Genomic DNA, 22,724 nt, shown 5'->3' with positions numbered 1-22,724 from the left:
CCCTCGGTTAACCGCCTTTCTTCTCGTTTATTACATAGCGAGGGTCTCGAATCCGGCAAGATTGATGCCTTCAGGTAGCATATGTGGGTTTATTGACCAGTTGCCTTCACCCGAAAAGATCACTTTCTGGTGACGCCTGCGTCAAGGAGGACGTTGCACGTCCGCCGCCAAGGTCAGTGAGTGGTGGCGCTGGCTAACACTCCCAGGATTTTACTAGTACACATAAATACCCAAGAAAGTTGATGGGGAAACAGCGCCGCGGTAGCTCAATTGGTAGAGCACCGCACGCCAAATGCGAAGGTTGTGGGTTCGGGTCCCACCTGCAGCAAGTTGTTTTTTCATCCGCTTTAATTTCTAATAATTTATCGCTTCTTCATACCATTTGTTAGGCACAACTAATTTCCGCAATGTTTTCCTTGCTGTCAGTCCTTGTTGGCTTCGCATGATATGACTAATAAATATCGGGCCCCTCGGTTAACCGCCTTTCTTCTCGTTTATTACATAGCGAGGGTCTCGAATCCGGAAAGATTGATGCCTTCAGGTAGCATATGTGGGTTTGTTGACCAGTTGCCTTCACCCGAAAAGGTCACTTTCTTGTGACGCCTGCGTCAAGGAGGGCGTTCCACGTCCGCCGCCAAGGTCAGTGACTGGTGGCGCTGGCTAACACTCCCCGGGTTTTACTAGTACACATTATTACCCAAGAAAGGTGATGGGGAAACAGCGCCGCGGTAGGTCAATTGGTAGAGCATCGCACGCGAAATGCGAAGGTTGTGGGTTCGGTTCCCACCTGCGGCTAGTGGTTTTTTCATCCGCTTTAATTTCTAATAATTTATCGTTTCTTCATAGCATTTTTTAGGCACAACTAATTTCCCCAATGTTGTCCTTGCTGTCAGTGCTTGTTAGCTTCTCATGATATGACTAATAAATATCGGGCCCCTCGGTTAACCCCCTTTCTTCTCGTTTATTACATAACGAGGGTCGCGAATCCGGCAAGATTGATGCCTTCAGGTAGCATATGTGGGTTTATTCACCAGTTTCCTACACCCAAAAAGATCACATTCTCGTGACGCCTGCGGCATCGAGGACGTTCCACGTCCGCCGCCGAGACCTGTGAGTGGTGGCGCTGGCTTACACTCCCAGGGATTTACTAGTACACATTATTACCCAAGAAAGTTGATGGGGAAACAGCGCCGCGGTAGCTCAATTGGTAGAGCATCGCACGCGAAATGCGAAGGTTGTGGGTTCGGTTCCCACCTGCGGCTAGTTGTTTTTTCATCCGCTTTCATTTCTAATAATTTATCGTTTCTTCATACCATTTATTAGGCACAACTAATTTCCCCAATGTTGTCCTTGCTGTCAGTGCTTGTTGGCTTCCCATGATATGACTAATCGATATAGGGCCCCTCGGTTAACCCCCTTTGTTCTCGTTTATTACTTAACGAGGGTCGCGAATCGGGCAAGATTGATGCCTTCAGGTAGCGTATGTGGGTTTATTGACCAGTTGCCTTCACCCGAAAAGATCAATTTCTTGTGACGCCTGCGTCAAGGAGGACGTTCCACGTCCGCCGCCAAGGTCAGTGAGTGGTGGCACTGGCTAACACTCCCAGGATTTTACTAGTACACATAAATACCCAAGAAAGTTGGTGGGGAAACAGCGCCGCGGTAGCTGAATTGATAGAGCATCGCACGAGACATGCGAAGGTTGTGGGTTCGGTTCCCACCTGCGGCAACTTGTTTTTTATCCGCTTTAATTTCTAATAATTTATCGTTTCTTCATACCATTTATTAGGCACAACTAATTTCCCCAATGTTGTCCTTGCTGTCAGTGCTTGTTGGCTTCTCATGATATGACTAATAAATATCGGGTCCCTCGGTTAACCCACTTTCTTCTCGTTTATTACATAACGAGGGTCGCGAATCCGGCAACATTGATGCCTTCAGGTAGCATATGTGGGTTTATTCACCAGTTTCCTACACCCAAAAAGATCACATTCTCGTGACGCCTGCGGCGACGAGGACCTTCTACGTCCGCCGCCGAGGTCTGTGAGTGGTGGCGCTGGCTAACACTCCCAGGGATTTACTAGTACACATTATTACCCAAGAAAGTTGATGGGGAAACAGCGCCGCGGTAGCTCAATTGGTAGAGCATCGCACGCGAAATGCGAAGGTTGTGGGTTCGGTTCCCACCTGCGGCTAGTTGTTTTTTCATCCGGTTTCATTTCTAATAATTTATCGTTTCTTCATACCATTTATTAGGCACAACTAATTTCCCCAATGTTGTGCTTGCTGTCAGTGCTTCTTGGCTTCCCATGATATGACTAATCGATATAGGGCCCCTCGGTTAACCCCCTTTCTTCTCGTTTATTACTTAACGAGGGTCGTGAATCGGGCAAGATTGATGCCTTCAGGTAGCATATGTGGGTTTATTGACCAGTTGCCTTCACCCGAAAAGATTACTTTTTTGTGACGCCTGCGTAAAGGAGGACGCTCCACGTGCTCCGCCAAGGTCAGTGATTGGTGGCGCTGGCTAACACTCCCAGGGTTTACTAGTACACATAAATACCCAAGAAAGTTGATGGGGAAACAGCGCCGCGGTAGCTCAATTGGTAGAGCATCGCACGCGAAATGCGAAGGTTGTGGGTTCGGTTCCTACCTGCGGCAAGTTGTTTTCTCATCCGCTTTCATTTCTAATAATTTATCGTTTCTTCATACCATTTGTTAGGCACAACTAATTTCCGCAATGTTGTCCTTGCTGTCAGTCCTTGTTGGCTTCGCATGATATGACTAATAAATATCGGGCCCCTCGGTTAACCGCCTTTCTTCTCGTTTATTACATAGCGAGGGTCTCGAATCCAGCAAGATTGATGCCTTTAGGTAGCATATGTGGGTTTATTGACAAGTTGCGTTCACCCGAAAAGATCAATTTTTCATGACGCCTGCGTCGAGGAGGACGTTCCACGTCCGCCGCCAAGGTCAGTGAGTGGTGGCGCTGGCTAACACTCCCAGGATTTTACTAGTACACATAAATACCCAAGAAAGTTTATGGGGAAAAAGCGCCGCGGTAGCTCAATTGGTAGAGCATCGCACGCGAAATGCGAAGGTTGTGGGTTCGGTTCCCAAGTTGTTTTTTCATCCGCTTTAATTTCTAATAATTTATCGTTTCTTCATACCATTTATTAGGCACAACTAATTTCCCCAATGTTGTCCTTGCTGTCAGTCCTTGTTGGCTTCTCATGATATGACTAATAAATATCGGGCCCCTCGGTTAACCGCCGTTCTTCTCGTTTATTACATAGCGAGGGTCTCGAATCCGGCAAGATTGATGCCTTCAGGTAGCATATGTGGGTTTATTGACCAGTTGCCTTCACCCGAAAAGATCACTTTCTTGTGACGCCTGCGTCAAGGAGGACGTTGCACGTCCGCCGCCAAGGTCAGTGAGTGGTGGCGCTGGCTAACACTCCCAGGATTTTACTAGTACACATAAATACCCAAGAAAGTTGATGGGGAAACAGCGCCGCGGTAGCACAATTGGTAGAGCATCGCACGCCAAATGCGAAGGTTGTGCGTTCGGGTCCCACCTGCAGCAAGTTGTTTTTTCATCCGCTATAATTTCTAATAATTTATCGCTTCTTCATACCATTTGTTAGGCACAACTAATTTCCGCAATGTTGTCCTTGCTGTCAGTGCTTGTTGGCTTCTCATGATATGACTAATAAATATCGGGTCCCTCGGTTAGCCCACTTTCTTCTCGTTTATTACATAACGAGGGTCGCGAATCCGGCAACATTGATGCCTTCAGGTAGCATATGTGGGTTTATACACCAGTTTCTTCACCCAAAAAGATCACATTCTCGTGACGCCTGCGGCATCGAGGACGTTCCACGTCCGCCGCCAAGGTCTGTGAGTGGTGGCGCTGGCTAACACTGCCAGGGTTTTACTAGTACACATTAATACCCAAGAAAGTTGATGGGGAAACAGCGCCGCGGTAGCTCAATTGGTAGAGCATCGCACGCGAAATGCGAAGGTTGTGGGTTCGGTTCCCAGCTTCGGCAAGTTGTTTTTTCATCCGCTTTAATTTCTAATAATTTATCGTTTCTTCATACCATTTATTAGGCACAACTAATTTCCCCAATGTTGTCCTTGCTGTGAGTCCCTGTTGGCTTCTCATGATATGACTAATAAATATCGGGCCCCTCGGTTAACCGCCTTTCTTCTCGTTTATTACATAGCGAGGGTCTCGAATCCGGAAAGATTGATGCCTTCAGGTAGCATATGTGGGTTTATTCACCAGTTTCCTACACCCAAAAAGATCACATTCTCGTGACGCCTGCGGCGACGAGGACCTTCTACGTCCGCCGCCGAGGTCTGTGAGTGGTGGCGCTGGCTAACACTCCCAGGGATTTACTAGTACACATTATTACCCAAGAAAGTTGATGGGGAAACAGCGCCGCGGTAGCTCAATTGGTAGAGCATCGCACGCGAAAGGCGAAGGTTGTGGGTTCGGTTCCCACCTGCGGCTAGTTGTTTTTTCATCCGCTTTCATTTCTAATAATTTATCGTTTCTTCATACCATTTATTAGGCACAACTAATTTCCCCAATGTTGTGCTTGCTGTCAGTGCTTCTTGGCTTCCCATGATATGACTAATCGATATAGGGCCCCTCGGTTAACCCCCTTTGTTCTCGTTTATTACTTAACGAGGGTCGCGAATCGGGCAAGATTGATGCCTTGAGGTAGCATATGTGGGTTTATTGACCAGTTGCCTTCACCCGAAAAGATTACTTTTTCATGACGCCTGCGTCGAGGAGGACGTTCCACGTCCGCCGCCAAGGTCAGTGAGTGGTGGCGCTGGCTAACACTCCCAGGATTTTACTAGTACACATAAATACCCAAGAAAGTTGATGGGGAAACAGCGCCGCGGTAGCTCAATTGGTAGAGCATCGCACGCGAAATGCGAAGGTTGTGGGTTCGGTTCCCAAGTTGTTTTTTCATCCGCTTTAATTTCTAATAATTTATCGTTTCTTCATACCATTTATTAGGCACAACTAATTTCCCCAATGTTGTCCTTGCTGTCAGTCCTTGTTGGCTTCTCATGATATGACTAATAAATATCGGGCCCCTCGGTTAACCGCCTTTCTTCTCGTTTATTACATAGCGAGGGTCTCGAATCCGGAAAGATTGATTCCTTCAGGTAGCATATGTGGGTTTATTCACCAGTTTCCTACACCCAAAAAGATCACATTCTCGTGACGCCTGCGGCGACGAGGACATTCTACGTCCGCCGCCGAGGTCTGTGAGTGGTGGCGCTGGCTAACACTCCCAGGGATTTACTAGTACACATTATTACCCAAGAAAGTTGATGGGGAAACAGCGCCGCGGTAGCTCAAATGGTAGAGCATCGCACGCGAAATGCGAAGGTTGTGGGTTCGGTTCCCACCTGCGGCTAGTTGTTTTTTCATCCGCTTTCATTTCTAATAATTTATCGTTTCTTCATACCATTTATTAGGCACAACTAATTTCCCCAATGTTGTGCTTGCTGTCAGTGCTTCTTGGCTTCCCATGATATGACTAATCGATATAGGGCCCCTCGGTTAACCCCCTTTCTTCTCGTTTATTACTTAACGAGGGTCGCGAATCGGGCAAGATTGATGCCTTCAGGTAGCATATGTGGGTTTATTGACCAGTTGCCTTCACCCGAAAAGATTACTTTTTTGTGACGCCTGCGTAAAGGAGGACGCTCCACGTGCTCCGCCAAGGTCAGTGATTGGTGGCGCTTGCTAACACTCCCAGGGTTTACTAGTACACATAAATACCCAAGAAAGTTGATGGGGAAACAGCGCCGCGGTAGCTCAATTGGTAGAGCATCGCACGCGAAATGCGAAGGTTGTGGGTTCGGTTCCTACCTGCGGCAAGTTGTTTTCTCATCCGCTTTAATTTCTAATAATTTATCGTTTCTTCATACCATTTGTTAGGCACAACTAATTTCCGCAATGTTGTCCTTGCTGTCAGTCCTTGTTGGCTTCGCATGATATGACTAATAAATATCGGGCCCCTCGGTTAACCGCCTTTCTTCTCGTTTATTACATAGCGAGGGTCTCGAATCCAGCAAGATTGATGCCTTTAGGTAGCATATGTGGGTTTATTGACAAGTTGCGTTCACCCGAAAAGATCAATTTTTCATGACGCCTGCGTCGAGGAGGACGTTCCACGTCCGCCGCCAAGGTCAGTGAGTGGTGGCGCTGGCTAACACTCCCAGGATTTTACTAGTACACATAAATACCCAAGAAAGTTGATGGGGAAACAGCGCCGCGGTAGGTCAATTGGTAGAGCATCGCACGCGAAATGCGAAGGTTGTGGGTTCGGTTCCCAAGTTGTTTTTTCATCCGCTTTAATTTCTAATAATTTATCGTTTCTTCATACCATTTATTAGGCACAACTAATTTCCGCAATGTTTTCCTTGCTGTCAGTCCTTGTTGGCTTCGCATGATATGACTAATAAATATCGGGCCCCTCGGTTAACCGTCTTTCTTCTCGTTTATTACATAGCGAGGGTGTCGAATCCAGCAAGATTGATGCCTTCAGGTAGCATATGTGGGTTTATTGACCAGTTGCGTTCACCCGAAAAGATCAATTTTTCATGACGCCTGCGTCGAGGAGGACGTTCCACGTCCGCCGCCAAAGTCAGTGAGTGGTGGCGCTGGCTAACACTCCCAGGATTTTACTAGTACACATAAATACCCAAGAATGTTGACGGGGAAACAGCGCCGCGGTAGCTCAATTGGTAGAGCATCGCACGCGAAATGCGAATGTTGTGGGTTCGGTTCCCACCTGCGGCAAGTTGTTTTTTCATCCGCTTTAATTTCTAATAATTTATCGTTTCTTGATAGCATTTATTAGGCACAACTAATTTCCCCAATGTTGTCCTTACTGTCAGTGCTTGTTAGCTTCTCATGATATGACTAATAAATATCGGGCCCTACGGTTAACCGCCTTTCTTCTCGTTTATTACATAACGAGGGTCGCGAATCCCGCAACATTGATGCCTTCAGGTAGCATATGTGGGTTTATTCACCAGTTTTCTTCACCCAAAAAGATCACATTCTCGTGACGCCTGCGGCATCGAGGACGTTCCACGTCCACCGCCAAGGTCTGTGAGTGGTGGCGCTGGCTAACACTCGCAGGGATTTACTAGTACACATTATTACCCAAGAAAGTTGATGGGGAAACAGCGCCGCGGTAGCTCAATTGGTAGAGCATCGCACGCGAAATGCGAAGGTTGTGGGTTCGGTTCCCAAGTTGTTTTTTCATCCGCTTTAATTTCTAATTATTTATCGTTTCTTCATACCATTTATTAGGCACAACTAATTTCCCCAATGTTGTCCTTGCTGTCAGTCCTTGTTGGCTTCTCATGATATGACTAATAAATATCGGACCCCTCGGTTAACCGCCTTTCTTCTCGATTATTACATAGCGAGGGTCTCGAATCCATCAAGATTGATGCCTTCAGGTAGCATATGTGGGTTTATTGACCAGTTGTGTTCACCCGAAAAGATCAATTTTTCATGACGCCTGCGTCGAGGAGGACGTTCCACGTCCACCGCCAATGTCAGTGAGTGGTGGCGCTGGCTAACCCTCCCAGGATTTTACCAGTACACATAAATACCCAAGAAAGTTGATGGGGAAACAGCGGCGCGGTGGCTCAATTGGTAGAGCATCGCACGCGAAATGCGAAGGTTGTGGGTTCGGTTCCCACCTGCGGCAAGTAGTTTTTTCGTCCGCTTTAATTTCTAATAATTTCTCGTTTCTTCATAGCATTTATTAGGCACAACTAATTTCCCCAATGTTGTCCTTACTGTCAGTGCTTGTTAGCTTCTCATGATATGACTAATAAATATCGGGCCCCGCGGTTAACCCCCTTTCTTCTCGTTTATTACATAGCGAGGGTCTCGAATCCAGCAAGATTGATGCCTTCAGGTAGCATATGTGTGTTTATTGAACAGTTCCGTTCACCCGAAAAGAACAATTTTTCATGACGCCTGCGTCGAGGAGGACGTTCCACGTCCGCCGCCAATGTCAGTGAGTGGTGGTGCTGGCTAACACTCCCAGGATTTTACTAGTACACGTAAATACCCAAGAAAGTTGATGGGGAAACAGCGCCGCGGTAGCTCAATTGGTAGAGCATCGCACGCGAAATGCGAAGGTTGTGGATTCGGTTCCCTCCTGGAGCAAGTTGTTTTTTCATCCGCTTTAATTTCTAATAATTTATCGTTTCTTCATAGCATTTATTAGGCACAACTAATTTCCCCAATGTTGTCCTTACTGTCAGTGCTTGTTAGCTTCTCATGATATGACTAATAAATGTCGGGTCCCTCGGTTAACCGCCTTTCTTCTCGTTTATTACATAGCGAGGGTCTCGAATCCGGAAAGATTGATGCCTTCAGGTAGCATATGTGGGTTTATTGACCAGTTGCCTTCACCCGAAATGATCACTTTCTTGTGACGCCTGCGTCAAGGAGGACGCTCCACGTGCTCCGCCAAGGTCAGTGATTGGTGGCGCTGGCTAACACTCCCAGGGTTTTACTACTACACATTATTACCCAAGAAAGTTGATGGGGAAACAGCGCAGCGGTAGCTCAATTGGTAGAGCATCGCACGCGAAATGCGAAGGTTGTGGGTTCGGTTCCCACCTTCGGCAAGTTGTTTTTTCATCCGCTTTAATTTCTACTAATTTATCGTTTCTTCATACCGTTTATTAGGCACAACTAATTTCCCCAATGTTGTCCTTGCTGTCAGTCCTTGTTGGCTTCTCATGATATGAGTAATAAATATCGGGCCCCTCGGTTAACCGCCTTTCTTCTCGTTTATTACATAGCGAGGTTCTCGAATCGGGAAAGATTGATGCCTTCAAGTAGCATATGTGGGTTTATTGACCAGTTGCCTTCACCCGAAATGATCACTTTCTTGTGACGCCTGCGTCAAGGAGGACGTTCCACGTCGGCCGCCAAGGTCAGTGAGTGGTGGCACTGGCTAACACTTACAGGATTTTACTAGTACACATAAATACCCAAGAAAGTTGGTGGGGAAACAGCGCCGCGGTAGCTGAATTGGTAGAGCATCGCACGCGACATGCGAAGGTTGTGGGTTCGGTTCCCAAGTTGTTTTTTCATCCGCTTTAGTTTCTAATAATTTATCGTTTCTTCATACCATTTATTAGGCACAACTAATTTCCCCAATGTTGTCCTTGCTGTCAGTCCTTGTTGGCTTCTCATGATATGAATAATAAATATCGGGCCCCTCGGTTAACCGCCTTTCTTCTCGTTTATTACATAGCGAGGGTCTCGAATCCGGCAAGATTGATGCCGTCAGGTAGCATACGTGGGTTTATTGACCAGTTGCCTTCACCCGAAAAGATCACTTTCTCGTGACGCCTGCGTCAAGAGGACGTTGCACGTCCGCCGCCAAGGTCAGGGAGTGGTGGCGCTGGCTAACACTCCCAGGATTTTACTAGTACACATAAATACCCAAGAAAGTTGATGGGGAAACAGCGCCGCGGTAGCTCAATTGGTAGAGCATCGCACGCGAAATGCCAAGGTTGTGGGTTCGGGTCCCACCTGCGGCAAGTTGTTTTCTCATCCGCTTTAATTTCTAATAATTTATCGTTTCTTCATACCATTTGTTGGCACAACTAATTTCCGCAATTTTGTCCTTGCTGTCAGTCCTTGTTGGCTTCGCATGATATGACTAATAAATATCGGGCCCCTCGGTTAACCGCCTTTCTTCTCGTTTATTACATAGCGAGGGTGTCGAATCCAGCAAGATTGATGCCTTCAGGTAGCATATGTGGGTTTATTGACCAGTTGCGTTCACCCGAAAAGATCAATTTTTCATGACGCCTGCGTCGAGGAGGACGTTCCACGTCCGCCGCCAAGGTCAGTGAGTGGTGGCGCTGGCTAACACTCCCAGGATTTTACTAGTACACATAAATACCCAAGAAAGTTGATGGGGAAACAGCGCCGCGGTAGCTCAACTGGTAGAGCATCGCACGCGAAATGCGAAGGTTGTGGGTTCGGTTCCCACCTGCGGCAAGTTGTTTTTTCATCCGCTTTAATTTCTTATAATTTATCGTTTCTTGATAGCATTTATTAGGCACAACTAATTTCCCCAATGTTGTCCTTACTGTCAGTGCTTGTTAGCTTCTCATGATATGACTAATAAATATCGGGCCCTACGGTTAACCCCCTTTCTTCTCGTTTATTACATAACGAGGGTCTCGAATCCAGCAAGATTGATGCCTTCAGGTAGCATATGTGGGTTTATTGACCAGTTGCGTTCACCCGAAAAGATCAATTTTTCATGACGCCTGCGTCGAGGAGGACGTTCCACGTCCGCCGCCAAGGTCAGTGAGTGGTGGCGCTGGCTAACACTCCCAGAATTTTACTAGTACACATAAATACCCAAGAAAGTTGATGGGGAAACAGCGCCGCGGTAGCTCAATTGGTAGAGCATCGCACGCGAAATGCGAAGGTTGTGGGTTCGGTTCCCACCTGCGGCAAGTTATTTTTTCATCCGCTTTAATTTCTAATAATTTATCGTTTCTTCATACCGTTTATTAGGCACAACTAATTTCCCCAATGTTGTCCTTGCTGTCAGTCCTTGTTGGCTTCTCATGATATGACTAATAAATATCGGGCCCCTCGGTTAACCGCCTTTCTTCTCGTTTATTACATAGCGAGGGTCTCGAATCGGGAAAGATTGATGCCTTCAAGTAGCATATGTGGGTTTATTGACCAGTTGCCTTCACCCGAAATGATCACTTTCTTGTGACGCCTGCGTCAAGGAGGACGTTCCACGTCGGCCGCCAAGGTCAGTGAGTGGTGGCACTGGCTAACACTTACAGGATTTTACTAGTACACATAAATACCCAAGAAAGTTGGTGGGGAAACAGCGCCGCGGTAGCTGAATTGGTAGAGCATCGCACGCGACATGCGAAGGTTGTGGGTTCGGTTCCCAAGTTGTTTTTTCATCCGCTTTAGTTTCTAATAATTTATCGTTTCTTCATACCATTTATTAGGCACAACTAATTTCCCCAATGTTGTCCTTGCTGTCAGTCCTTGTTGGCTTCTCATGATATGAATAATAAATATCGGGCCCCTCGGTTAACCGCCTTTCTTCTCGTTTATTACATAGCGAGGGTCTCGAATCCGGCAAGATTGATGCCGTCAGGTAGCATACGTGGGTTTATTGACCAGTTGCCTTCACCCGAAAAGATCACTTTCTCGTGACGCCTGCGTCAAGAGGACGTTGCACGTCCGCCGCCAAGGTCAGGGAGTGGTGGCGCTGGCTAACACTCCCAGGATTTTACTAGTACACATAAATACCCAAGAAAGTTGATGGGGAAACAGCGCCGCGGTAGCTCAATTGGTAGAGCATCGCACGCGAAATGCCAAGGTTGTGGGTTCGGGTCCCACCTGCGGCAAGTTGTTTTCTCATCCGCTTTAATTTCTAATAATTTATCGTTTCTTCATACCATTTGTTGGCACAACTAATTTCCGCAATTTTGTCCTTGCTGTCAGTCCTTGTTGGCTTCGCATGATATGACTAATAAATATCGGGCCCCTCGGTTAACCGCCTTTCTTCTCGTTTATTACATAGCGAGGGTGTCGAATCCAGCAAGATTGATGCCTTCAGGTAGCATATGTGGGTTTATTGACCAGTTGCGTTCACCCGAAAAGATCAATTTTTCATGACGCCTGCGTCGAGGAGGACGTTCCACGTCCGCCGCCAAGGTCAGTGAGTGGTGGCGCTGGCTAACACTCCCAGGATTTTACTAGTACACATAAATACCCAAGAAAGTTGATGGGGAAACAGCGCCGCGGTAGCTCAACTGGTAGAGCATCGCACGCGAAATGCGAAGGTTGTGGGTTCGGTTCCCACCTGCGGCAAGTTGTTTTTTCATCCGCTTTAATTTCTTATAATTTATCGTTTCTTGATAGCATTTATTAGGCACAACTAATTTCCCCAATGTTGTCCTTACTGTCAGTGCTTGTTAGCTTCTCATGATATGACTAATAAATATCGGGCCCTAAGGTTAACCCCCTTTCTTCTCGTTTATTACATAACGAGGGTCTCGAATCCAGCAAGATTGATGCCTTCAGGTAGCATATGTGGGTTTATTGACCAGTTGCGTTCACCCGAAAAGATCAATTTTTCATGACGCCTGCGTCGAGGAGGACGTTCCACGTCCGCCGCCAAGGTCAGTGAGTGGTGGCGCTGGCTAACACTCCCAGGATTTTACTAGTACACATAAACACCCAAGAAAGTTGATGGGGAAACAGCGTCGCGGTAGCTCAACTGGTAGAGCATCGCGCGCGAAATGCGAAGGTTGTGGGTTCGGTTCCCACCTGCGGCAAGTTGTTTTTTCATCCGCTTTAATTTCTAATAATTTATCGTTTCTTGATAGCATTTATTAGGCACAACTAATTTCCCCAATGTTGTCCTTACTGTCAGTGCTTGTTAGCTTCTCATGATATGACTAATAAATATCGGGCCCTACGGTTAACCCCCTTTCTTCTCGTTTATTACATAACGAGGGTCTCGAATCCAGCAAGATTGATGCCTTCAGGTAGCATATGTGGGTTTATTGACCAGTTGCGTTCACCCGAAAAAATCAATTTTTCATGACGCCTGCGTCGAGGAGGACGTTCCACGTCCGCCGCCAAGGTCAGTGAGTGGTGGCGCTGGCTAACACTCCCAGAATTTTACTAGTACACATAAATACCCAAGAAAGTTGATGGGGAAACAGCGCCGCGGTAGCTCAATTGGTAGAGCATCGCACGCGAAATGCGAAGGTTGTGGGTTCGGTTCCCACCTGCGGCAAGTTATTTTTTCATCCGCTTTAATTTCTAATAATTTATCGTTTCTTCATACCATTTATTAGGCACAACCAATTTCCGCAATGTTGCCCTTGCTGTCAGTCCTTGTTGGCTTCGCATGATATGACTAATTAATATCGGGCCCCTCGGTTAACCGCCTTTCTTCACGTTTATTACATAGCGAGGGTCTCGAATCCGGCAAGATTGATGCCTTCAGGTAGCATATGTGGGTTTATTGACCAGTTGCGTTCACCCGAAAAGATCAATTTTTCATGACGCCTGTGTCGAGGAGGACGTTCCACGTCCGCCGCCAATGTCAGTGTGTGGTGGCTCTGGCTAACACTCCCAGGATTTTACTAGTACACATAAATACCCAAGAAAGTTGATGGGGAAACAGCGCCTTAGTAGCTCAATTGGTAGAGCATCGCACGCGAAATGCGAAGGTTGTGGGTTCGGTTCCCTCCTGCAGCAAGTTGTTTTTTCATCCGCTTTAATTTCTAATAATTTATCGTTTCTTCATAGCATTTATTAGGCAAAACTAATTTCCCCAATGTTGTCCTTACTGTCAGTGCTTGTTAGCTTCTCATGATATGACTAATAAATATTGGGCCCCTCGGTTAACCCCCTTTCTTCTTGTTTATTACATAGCGAGGGTCGCGAATCCGGCAACATTGATGCCTTCAGGTAGCATATGTGGGTTTATACACCAGTTTCTTCACCCAAAAAGATCACATTCTCGTGACGCCTGCGGCATCGAGGACGTTCCACGTCCGCCGCCAAGGTCTGTGAGTGGTGGCGCTGGCTAACACTGCCAGGGTTTTACTAGTACACATTAATACCCAAGAAAGTTGATGGGGAAACAGCACCGCGGTAGCTCAATTGGTAGAGCATCGCACGCGAAATGCGAAGGTTGTGGGTTCGGTTCCCACCTGCGGCTAGTTGTTTTTTCATCCGCTTTCATTTCTAATAATTTATCGTTTCTTCATAGCATTTATTAGGCACAACTAATTTCCCCAATGTTGTCCTTGCTGTCAGTGCTTGTTAGCTTCTCATGATATGACTAATAAATATCGGGCCCCTCGGTTAACCCCCTTTCTTCTCGTTTATTACATAACGAGGGTCGCGAATCCGGCAAGATTGATGCCTTCAGGTAGCATATGTGGGTTTATTCACCAGTTTCCTACACCCAAAAAGATCACATTCTCGTGACGCCTGCGGCATCGAGGACGTTCCACGTCCGCCGCCGAGGTCTGTGAGTGGTGGCGCTGGCTTACACTCCCAGGGATTTACTAGTACACATTATTACCCAAGAAAGTTGATGGGGAAACAGCGCCGCGGTAGCTCAATTGGTAGAGCATCGCACGCGAAATGCGAAGGTTGTGGGTTCGGTTCCCACCTGCGGCTAGTTGTTTTTTCATCCGCTTTCATTTCTAATAATTTATCGTTTCTTCATACCATTTATTAGGCACAACTAATTTCCCCAATGTTGTCCTTGCTGTCAGTGCTTGTTGGCTTCCCATGATATGACTAATCGATATAGGGCCCCTCGGCTAACCCCCTTTGTTCTCGTTTATTACTTAACGAGGGTCGCGAATCGGGCAAGATTGATGCCTTCAGGTAGCATATGTGGGTTTATTGACCAGTTGCCTTCACCCGAAAAGATTACTTTTTTGTGACGCCTGCGGCAACGAGGACGTTCCACGTCCGCCGCCAAGGTCTATGAGTGGTGGCACTGGCTAACGCTCCCAGAGTTTTACTAGTACACATTAATACCCAAGAAAGTTGATGGGGAAACAGCGCCGCGGTAGCTCAATTGGTAGAGCATCGCACGCGAAATGCGAAGGTTGTGGGTTCGGTTCCTACCTGCGGCAAGTTGTTTTCTCATCCGCTTTAATTTCTAATAATTTATCGTTTCTTCATACCATTTGTTAGGCACAACTAATTTCCGCAATGTTGTCCTTGCTGTCAGTCCTTGTTGGCTTCGCATGATATGACTAATAAATATCGGGCCCCTCGGTTAACCGCCTTTCTTCTCGTTTATTACATAGCGAGGGTCTCGAATCCAGCAAGATTGATGCCTTTAGGTAGCATATGTGGGTTTATTGACAAGTTGCGTTCACCCGAAAAGATCAATTTTTCATGACGCCTGCGTCGAGGAGGACGTTCCACGTCCGCCACCAAGGTCAGTGAGTGGTGGCGCTGGCTAACACTTCCAGGATTTTACTAGTACACATAAATACCCAAGAAAGTTGATGGGGAAACAGCGCCGCGGTAGCTCAATTGGTAGAGCATCGCACGCGAAATGCGAAGGTTGTGGGTTCGGTTCCCAAGTTGTTTTTTCATCCGCTTTAATTTCTAATAATTTATCGTTTCTTCATACCATTTATTAGGCACAACTAATTTCCCCAATGTTGTCCTTGCTGTCAGTCCTTGTTGGCTTCTCATGATATGACTAATAAATATCGGGCCCCTCGGTTAACCGCCTTTCTTCTCGTTTATTACATAGCGAGGGTCTCGAATCCGGCAAGATTGATGCCTTCAGGTAGCATATGTGGGTTTATTGACCAGTTGCCTTCACCCGAAAAGATCACTTTCTTGTGACGCCTGCGTCAAGGAGGACGTTGCACGTCCGCCGCCAAGGTCAGTGAGTGGTGGCGCTGGCTAACACTCCCAGGATTTTACTAGTACACATAAATACCCAAGAAAGTTGATGGGGAAACAGCGCCGCGGTAGCTCAATTGGTAGAGCACCGCACGCCAAATGCGAAGGTTGTGGGTTCGGGTCCCACCTGCAGCAAGTTGTTTTTTCATCCGCTTTAATTTCTAATAATTTATCGCTTCTTCATACCATTTGTTAGGCACAACTAATTTCCGCAATGTTTTCCTTCCTGTCAGTCCTTGTTGGCTTCGCATGATATGACTAATAAATATCGGGCCCCTCGGTTAACCGCCTTTCTTCTCGTTTATTACATAGCGAGGGTCTCGAATCCGGAAAGATTGATGCCTTCAGGTAGCATATGTGGGTTTGTTGACCAGTTGCCTTCACCCGAAAAGATCACTTTCTTGTGACGCCTGCGTCAAGGAGGGCGTTCCACGTCCGCCGCCAAGGTCAGTGACTGGTGGCGCTGGCTAACACTCCCCGGGTTTTACTAGTACACATTATTACCCAAGAAAGGTGATGGGGAAACAGCGCCGCGGTAGCTCAATTGGTAGAGCATCGCACGCGAAATGCGAAGGTTGTGGGTTCGGTTCCCACCTGCGGCTAGTGGTTTTTTCATCCGGTTTAATTTCTAATAATTTATCGTTTCTTCATAGCATTTATTAGGCACAACTAATTTCCCCAATGTTGTCCTTGCTGTCAGTGCTTGTTAGCTTCTCATGATATGACTAATAAATATCGGGCCCCTCGGTTAACCCCCTTTCTTCTCGTTTATTACATAACGAGGGTCGCGAATCCGGCAAGATTAATGCCTTCAGGTAGCATATGTGGGTTTATTCACCAGTTTCCTACACCCAAAAAGATCACATTCTCGTGACGCCTGCGGCATCGAGGACGTTCCACGTCCGCCGCCGAGATCTGTGAGTGGTGGCGCTGGCTTACACTCCCAGGGATTTACTAGTACACATTATTACCCAAGAAAGTTGATGGGGAAACAGCGCCGCGGTAGCTCAATTGGTAGAGCATCGCACGCGAAATGCGAAGGTTGTGGGTTCGGTTCCCACCTGCGGCTAGTTGTTTTTTCATCCGCTTTCATTTCTAATAATTTATCGTTTCTTCATACCATTTATTAGGCACAACTAATTTCCCCAATGTTGTCCTTGCTGTCAGTGCTTGTTGGCTTCCCATGATATGACTAATCGATATAGGGCCCCTCGGTTAACCCCCTTTGTTCTCGTTTATTACTTAACGAGGGTCGCGAATCGGGCAAGATTGATGCCTTCAGGTAGCGTATGTGGGTTTATTGACCAGTTGCCTTCACCCGAAAAGATCAATTTCTTGTGACGCCTGCGTCAAGGAGGACGTTCCACGTCCGCCGCCAAGGTCAGTGAGTGGTGGCACTGGCTAACACTCCCAGGATTTTACTAGTACACATAAATACCCAAGAAAGTTGGTGGGGAAACAGCGCCGCGGTAGCTGAATTGATAGAGCATCGCACGCGACATGCGAAGGTTGTGGGTTCGGTTCCCACCTGCGGCAACTTGTTTTTTATCCGCTTTAATTTCTAATAATTTATCGTTTCTTCATACCATTTATTAGGCACAACTAATTTCCCCAATGTTGTCCTTGCTGTCAGTGCTTGTTGGCTTCTCATGATATGACTAATAAATATCGGGTCCCTCGGTTAACCCTCTTTCTTCTCGTTTATTACATAACGAGGGTCGCGAATCCGGCAAGATTGATGCCTTCAGGTAGCATATGTGGGTTTATTCACCAGTTTCCTACACCCAAAAAGATCACATTCTCGTGACGCCTGCGGCGACGAGGACCTTCTACGTCCGCCGCCGAGGTCTGTGAGTGGTGGCGCTGGCTAACACTCCCAGGGATTTACTAGTACACATTATTACCCAAGAAAGTTGATGGGGAAACAGCGCCGCGGTAGCTCAATTGGTAGAGCATCGCACGCGAAATGCGAAGGTTGTGGGTTCGGTTCCCACCTGCGGCTAGTTGTTTTTTCATCCGGTTTCATTTCTAATAATTTATCGTTTCTTCATACCATTTATTAGGCACAACTAATTTCCCGAATGTTGTGCTTGCTGTCAGTGCATCTTGGCTTCCCTTGATATGACTAATCGATATAGGGCCCCTCGGTTAACCCCCTTTCTTCTCGTTTATTACTTAACGAGGGTCGCGAATCGGGCAAGATTGATGCCTTCAGGTAGCATATGTGGGTTTATTGACCAGTTGCCTTCACCCGAAAAGATTACTTTTTTGTGACGCCTGCGTAAAGGAGGACGCTCCACGTGCTCCGCCAAGGTCAGTGATTGGTGGCGCTGGCTAACACTCCCAAGGTTTACTAGTACACATAAATACCCAAGAAAGTTGATGGGGAAACAGCGCCGCGGTAGCTCAATTGGTAGAGCATCGCACGCGAAATGCGAAGGTTGTGGGTTCGGTTCCTACCTGCGGCAAGTTGTTTTCTCATCCGCTTTAATTTCTAATAATTTATCGTTTCTTCATACCATTTGTTAGGCACAACTAATTTCCGCAATGTTGTCCTTGCTGTCAGTCCTTGTTGGCTTCGCATGATATGACTAATAAATATCGGGCCCCTCGGTTAACCGCCTTTCTTCTCGTTTATTACATAGCGAGGGTCTCGAATCCAGCAAGATTGATGCCTTTAGGTAGCATATGTGGGTTTATTGACAAGTTGCGTTCACCCGAAAAGATCAATTTTTCATGACGCCTGCGTCGAGGAGGACGTTCCACGTCCGCCGCCAAGGTCAGTGAGTGGTGGCGCTGGCTAACACTCCCAGGATTTTACTAGTACACATAAATACCCAAGAAAGTTGATGGGGAAACAGCGCCGCGGTAGCTCAATTGGTAGAGCATCGCACGCGAAATACGAAGGTTGTGGGTTCGGTTCCCAAGTTGTTTTTTCATCCGCTTTAATTTCTAATAATTTATCGTTTCTTCATACCATTTATTAGGCACAACTAATTTCCCCAATGTTGTCCTTGCTGTCAGTCCTTGTTGGCTTCTCATGATATGACTAATAAATATCGGGCCCCTCGGTTAACCGCCTTTCTTCTCGTTTATTACATAGCGAGGGTCTCGAATCCGGCAAAATTGATGCCTTCAGGTAGCATATGTGGGTTTATTGACCAGTTGCCTTCACCCGAAAAGATCACTTTCTTGTCACGCCTGCGTCAAGGAGGACGTTGCACGTCCGCCGCCAAGGTCAGTGAGTGGTGGCGCTGGCTAACACTCCCAGGATTTTACTAGTACACATAAATACCCAAGAAAGTTGATGGGGAAACAGCGCCGCGGTAGCTCAAATGGTAGAGCATCGCACGCCAAATGCGAAGGTTGTGCGTTCGGGTCCCACCTGCAGCAAGTTGTTTTTTCATCCGCTTTAATTTCTAATAATTTATCGCTTCTTCATACCATTTGTTAGGCACAACTAATTTCCGCAATGTTGTCCTTGCTGTGAGTCCTTGTTGGCTTCTCATGATATGACTAATAAATATCGGGTCGCTCGGTTGGCCCACTTTCTTCTCGTTTATTACATAACGAGGGTCGCGAATCCGGCAACATTGATGCCTTCAGGTAGCATATGTGGGTTTATACACCAGTTTCTTCACCCGAAAAGATCACATTCTCGTGACGCCTGCGGCATCGAGGACGTTCCACGTCCGCCGCCAAGGTCTGTGAGTGGTGGCGCTGGCTAACACTGCCAGGGTTTTACTAGTTCACATTAATACCCAAGAAAGTTGATGGGGAAACAGCGCCGCGGTAGCTCAATTGGTAGAGCATCGCACGCGAAATGCGAAGGTTGTGGGTTCGGTTCCCAGCTTCGGCAAGTTGTTTTTTCATCCGCTTTAATTTCTAATAATTTATCGTTTCTTCATACCATTTATTAGGCACAACTAATTTCCCCAATGTTGTCCTTGCTGTGAGTCCTTGTTGGCTTCTCATGATATGACTAATAAATATCGGGCCCCTCGGTTAACCGCCTTTCTTCTCGTTTATTACATAGCGAGGGTCTCGAATCCGGAAAGATTGATGCCTTCAGGTAGCATATGTGGGTTTATTCACCAGTTTCCTACACCCAAAAAGATCACATTCTCGTGACGCCTGCGGCGACGAGGACCTTCTACGTCCGCCGCCGAGGTCTGTGAGTGGTGGCGCTGGCTAACACTCCCAGGGATTTACTAGTACACATTATTACCCAAGAAAGTTGATGGGGAAACAGCGCCGCGGTAGCTCAATTGGTAGAGCATCGCACGCGAAATGCGAAGGTTGTGGGTTCGGTTCTCACCTGCGGCTAGTTGTTTTTTCATCCGCTTTCGTTTCTAATAATTTATCGTTTCTTCATACCATTTATTAGGCACAACTAATTTCCCCAATGTTGTGCTTGCTGTCAGTGCTTCTTGGCTTCCCATGATATGACTAATCGATATAGGGCCCCTCGGTTAACCCCCTTTGTTCTCGTTTATTACTTAACGAGGGTCGCGAATCGGGAAGATTGATGCCTTCAGGTAGCATATGTGGGTTTATTGACCAGTTGCCTTCACCCGAAAAGATTACTTTTTCATGACGCCTGCGTCGAGGAGGACGTTCCACGTCCGCCGCCAAGGTCAGTGAGTGGTGGCGCTGGCTAACACTCCCAGGATTTTACTAGTACACATAAATACCCAAGAAAGTTGATGGGGAAACAGCGCCGCGGTAGCTCAATTGGTAGAGCATCGCACGCGAAATGCGAAGGTTGTGGGTTCGGTTCCCAAGTTGTTTTTTCATCCGCTTTAATTTCTAATAATTTATCGTTTCTTCATACCATTTATTAGGCACAACTAATTTCCCCAATGTTGTCCTTGCTGTCAGTCCTTGTTGGCTTCTCATGATATGACTAATAAATATCGGGCCCCTCGGTTAACCGCCTTTCTTCTCGTTTATTACATAGCGAGGGTCTCGAATCCGGAAAGATTGATGCCTTCAGGTAGCATATGTGGGTTTGTTGACCAGTTGCCTTCACCCGAAAAGATCACTTTCTTGTGACGCCTGCGTCAAGGAGGGCGTTCCACGTCCGCCGCCGAGGTCTGTGAGTGGTGGCGCTGGCTTACACTCCCAGGGATTTACTAGTACACATTATTACCCAAGAAAGTTGATGGGGAAACAGCGCCGCGGTAGCTCAATTGGTAGAGCATCGCACGCCAAATGCGAAGGTTGTGCGTTCGGGTCCCACCTGCAGCAAGTTGTTTTTTCATCCGCTTTAATTTCTAATAATTTATCGCTTCTTCATACCATTTGTTAGGCACAACTAATTTCCGCAATGTTTTCCTTGCTGTCAGTCCTTGTTGGCTTCGCATGATATGACTAATAAATATCGGGCCCCTCGGTTAACCGCCTTTCTTCTCGTTTATTACATAGCGAGGGTCTCGAATCCGGAAAGATTGATGCCTTCAGGTAGCATATGTGGGTTTGTTGACCAGTTGCCTTCACCCGAAAAGATCACTTTCTTGTGACGCCTGCGTCAAGGAGGGCGTTCCACGTCCGCCGCCAAGGTCAGTGACTGGTGGCGCTGGCTAACAGTCCCAGGGTTTTACTAGTACACATTATTACCCAAGAAAGGTGATGGGGAAACAGCGCCGCGGTAGCTCAATTGGTAGAGCATCGCACGCGAAATGCGAAGGTTGTGGGTTCGGTTCCCACCTGCGGCTAGTGGTTTTTTCATCCGCTTTAATTTCTAATAATTTATCGTTTCTTCATAGCATTTATTAGGCACAACTAATTTCCCCAATGTTGTCCTTGCTGTCAGTGCTTGTTAGCTTCTCATGATATGACTAATAAATATCGGGCCCCTCGGTTAACCCCCTTTCTTCTCGTTTATTACATAACGAGGGTCGCGAATCCGGCAAGATTGATGCCTTCAGGTAGCATATGTGGGTTTATTCACCAGTTTCCTACACCCAAAAAGATCACATTCTCGTGACGCCTGCGGCATCGAGGACGTTCCACGTCCGCCGCCGAGGTCTGTGAGTGGTGGCGCTGGCTTACACTCCCAGGGATTTACTAGTACACATTATTACCCAAGAAAGTTGATGGGGAAACAGCGCCGCGGTAGCTCAATTGGTAGAGCATCGCACGCGAAATGCGAAGGTTGTGGGTTCGGTTCCCACCTGCGGCTAGTTGTTTTTTCATCCGCTTTCATTTCTAATAATTTATCGTTTCTTCATACCATTTATTAGGCACAACTAATTTCCCCAATGTTGTCCTTGCTGTCAGTGCTTGTTGGCTTCCCATGATATGACTAATCGATATAGGGCCCCTCGGTTAACCCCCTTTGTTCTCGTTTATTACTTAACGAGGGTCGCGAATCGGGCAAGATTGATGCCTTCAGGTAGCATATGTGGGTTTATTGACAAGTTGCGTTCACCCGAAAAGATCAATTTTTCATGACGCCTGCGTCGAGGAGGACGTTCCACGTCCGCCGCCAAGGTCAGTGAGTGGTGGCGCTGGCTAACACTCCCAGGATTTTACTAGTACACATAAATACCCAAGAAAGTTGATGGGGAAACAGCGCCGCGGTAGCTCAATTGGTAGAGCATCGCACGCGAAATGCGAAGGTTGTGGGTTCGGTTCCCAAGTTGTTTTTTCATCCGCTTTAATTTCTAATAATTTATCGTTTCTTCATACCATTTATTAGGCACAACTAATTTCCCCAATGTTGTCCTTGCTGTCAGTCCTTGTTGGCTTCTCATGATATGACTAATAAATATCGGGCCCCTCGGTTAACCGCCTTTCTTCTCGTTTATTACATAGCGAGGGTCTCGAATCCGGCAAAATTGATGCCTTCAGGTAGCATATGTGGGTTTATTGACCAGTTGCCTTCACCCGAAAAGATCACTTTCTTGTCACGCCTGCGTCAAGGAGGACGTTGCACGTCCGCCGCCAAGGTCAGTGAGTGGTGGCGCTGGCTAACACTCCCAGGATTTTACTAGTACACATAAATACCCAAGAAAGTTGATGGGGAAACAGCGCCGCGGTAGCTCAAATGGTAGAGCATCGCACGCCAAATGCGAAGGTTGTGCGTTCGGGTCCCACCTGCAGCAAGTTGTTTTTTCATCCGCTTTAATTTCTAATAATTTATCGCTTCTTCATACCATTTGTTAGGCACAACTAATTTCCGCAATGT

General features: G+C 46.9%; 4 non-coding genes across 4 annotated transcripts; all 4 read left to right on the top strand.

Moving 5' to 3' along the window:
- The first annotated feature begins 255 nt into the window (after nt 1-255).
- TRNAW-CCA (transfer RNA tryptophan (anticodon CCA)) lies at nt 256-328 on the top strand. Its single transcript has one exon. It is a non-coding gene; the product is annotated as a tRNA-Trp (tRNA).
- Nucleotides 329-10,478: 10,150 nt separating this feature from the next.
- On the top strand, nt 10,479-10,551 carry TRNAS-CGA (transfer RNA serine (anticodon CGA)). Its single transcript has one exon. It is a non-coding gene; the product is annotated as a tRNA-Ser (tRNA).
- Nucleotides 10,552-12,802: 2,251 nt separating this feature from the next.
- TRNAS-CGA (transfer RNA serine (anticodon CGA)) lies at nt 12,803-12,875 on the top strand. Its single transcript has one exon. It is a non-coding gene; the product is annotated as a tRNA-Ser (tRNA).
- A 2,719-nt stretch (nt 12,876-15,594) lies between these two features.
- On the top strand, nt 15,595-15,667 carry TRNAW-CCA (transfer RNA tryptophan (anticodon CCA)). The gene has a single exon. It is a non-coding gene; the product is annotated as a tRNA-Trp (tRNA).
- The last annotated feature ends 7,057 nt before the right edge of the window (nt 15,668-22,724 follow it).

Source organism: Dermacentor variabilis, chromosome 9 (assembly GCF_050947875.1).
Source record: "Dermacentor variabilis isolate Ectoservices chromosome 9, ASM5094787v1, whole genome shotgun sequence".
In the NCBI taxonomy this organism is placed as follows: Eukaryota; Metazoa; Arthropoda; class Arachnida; order Ixodida; family Ixodidae; genus Dermacentor; species Dermacentor variabilis.
Note: the sequence above shows the minus strand (reverse complement) of the source record. Positions and strands in the feature narration are given on the sequence as shown.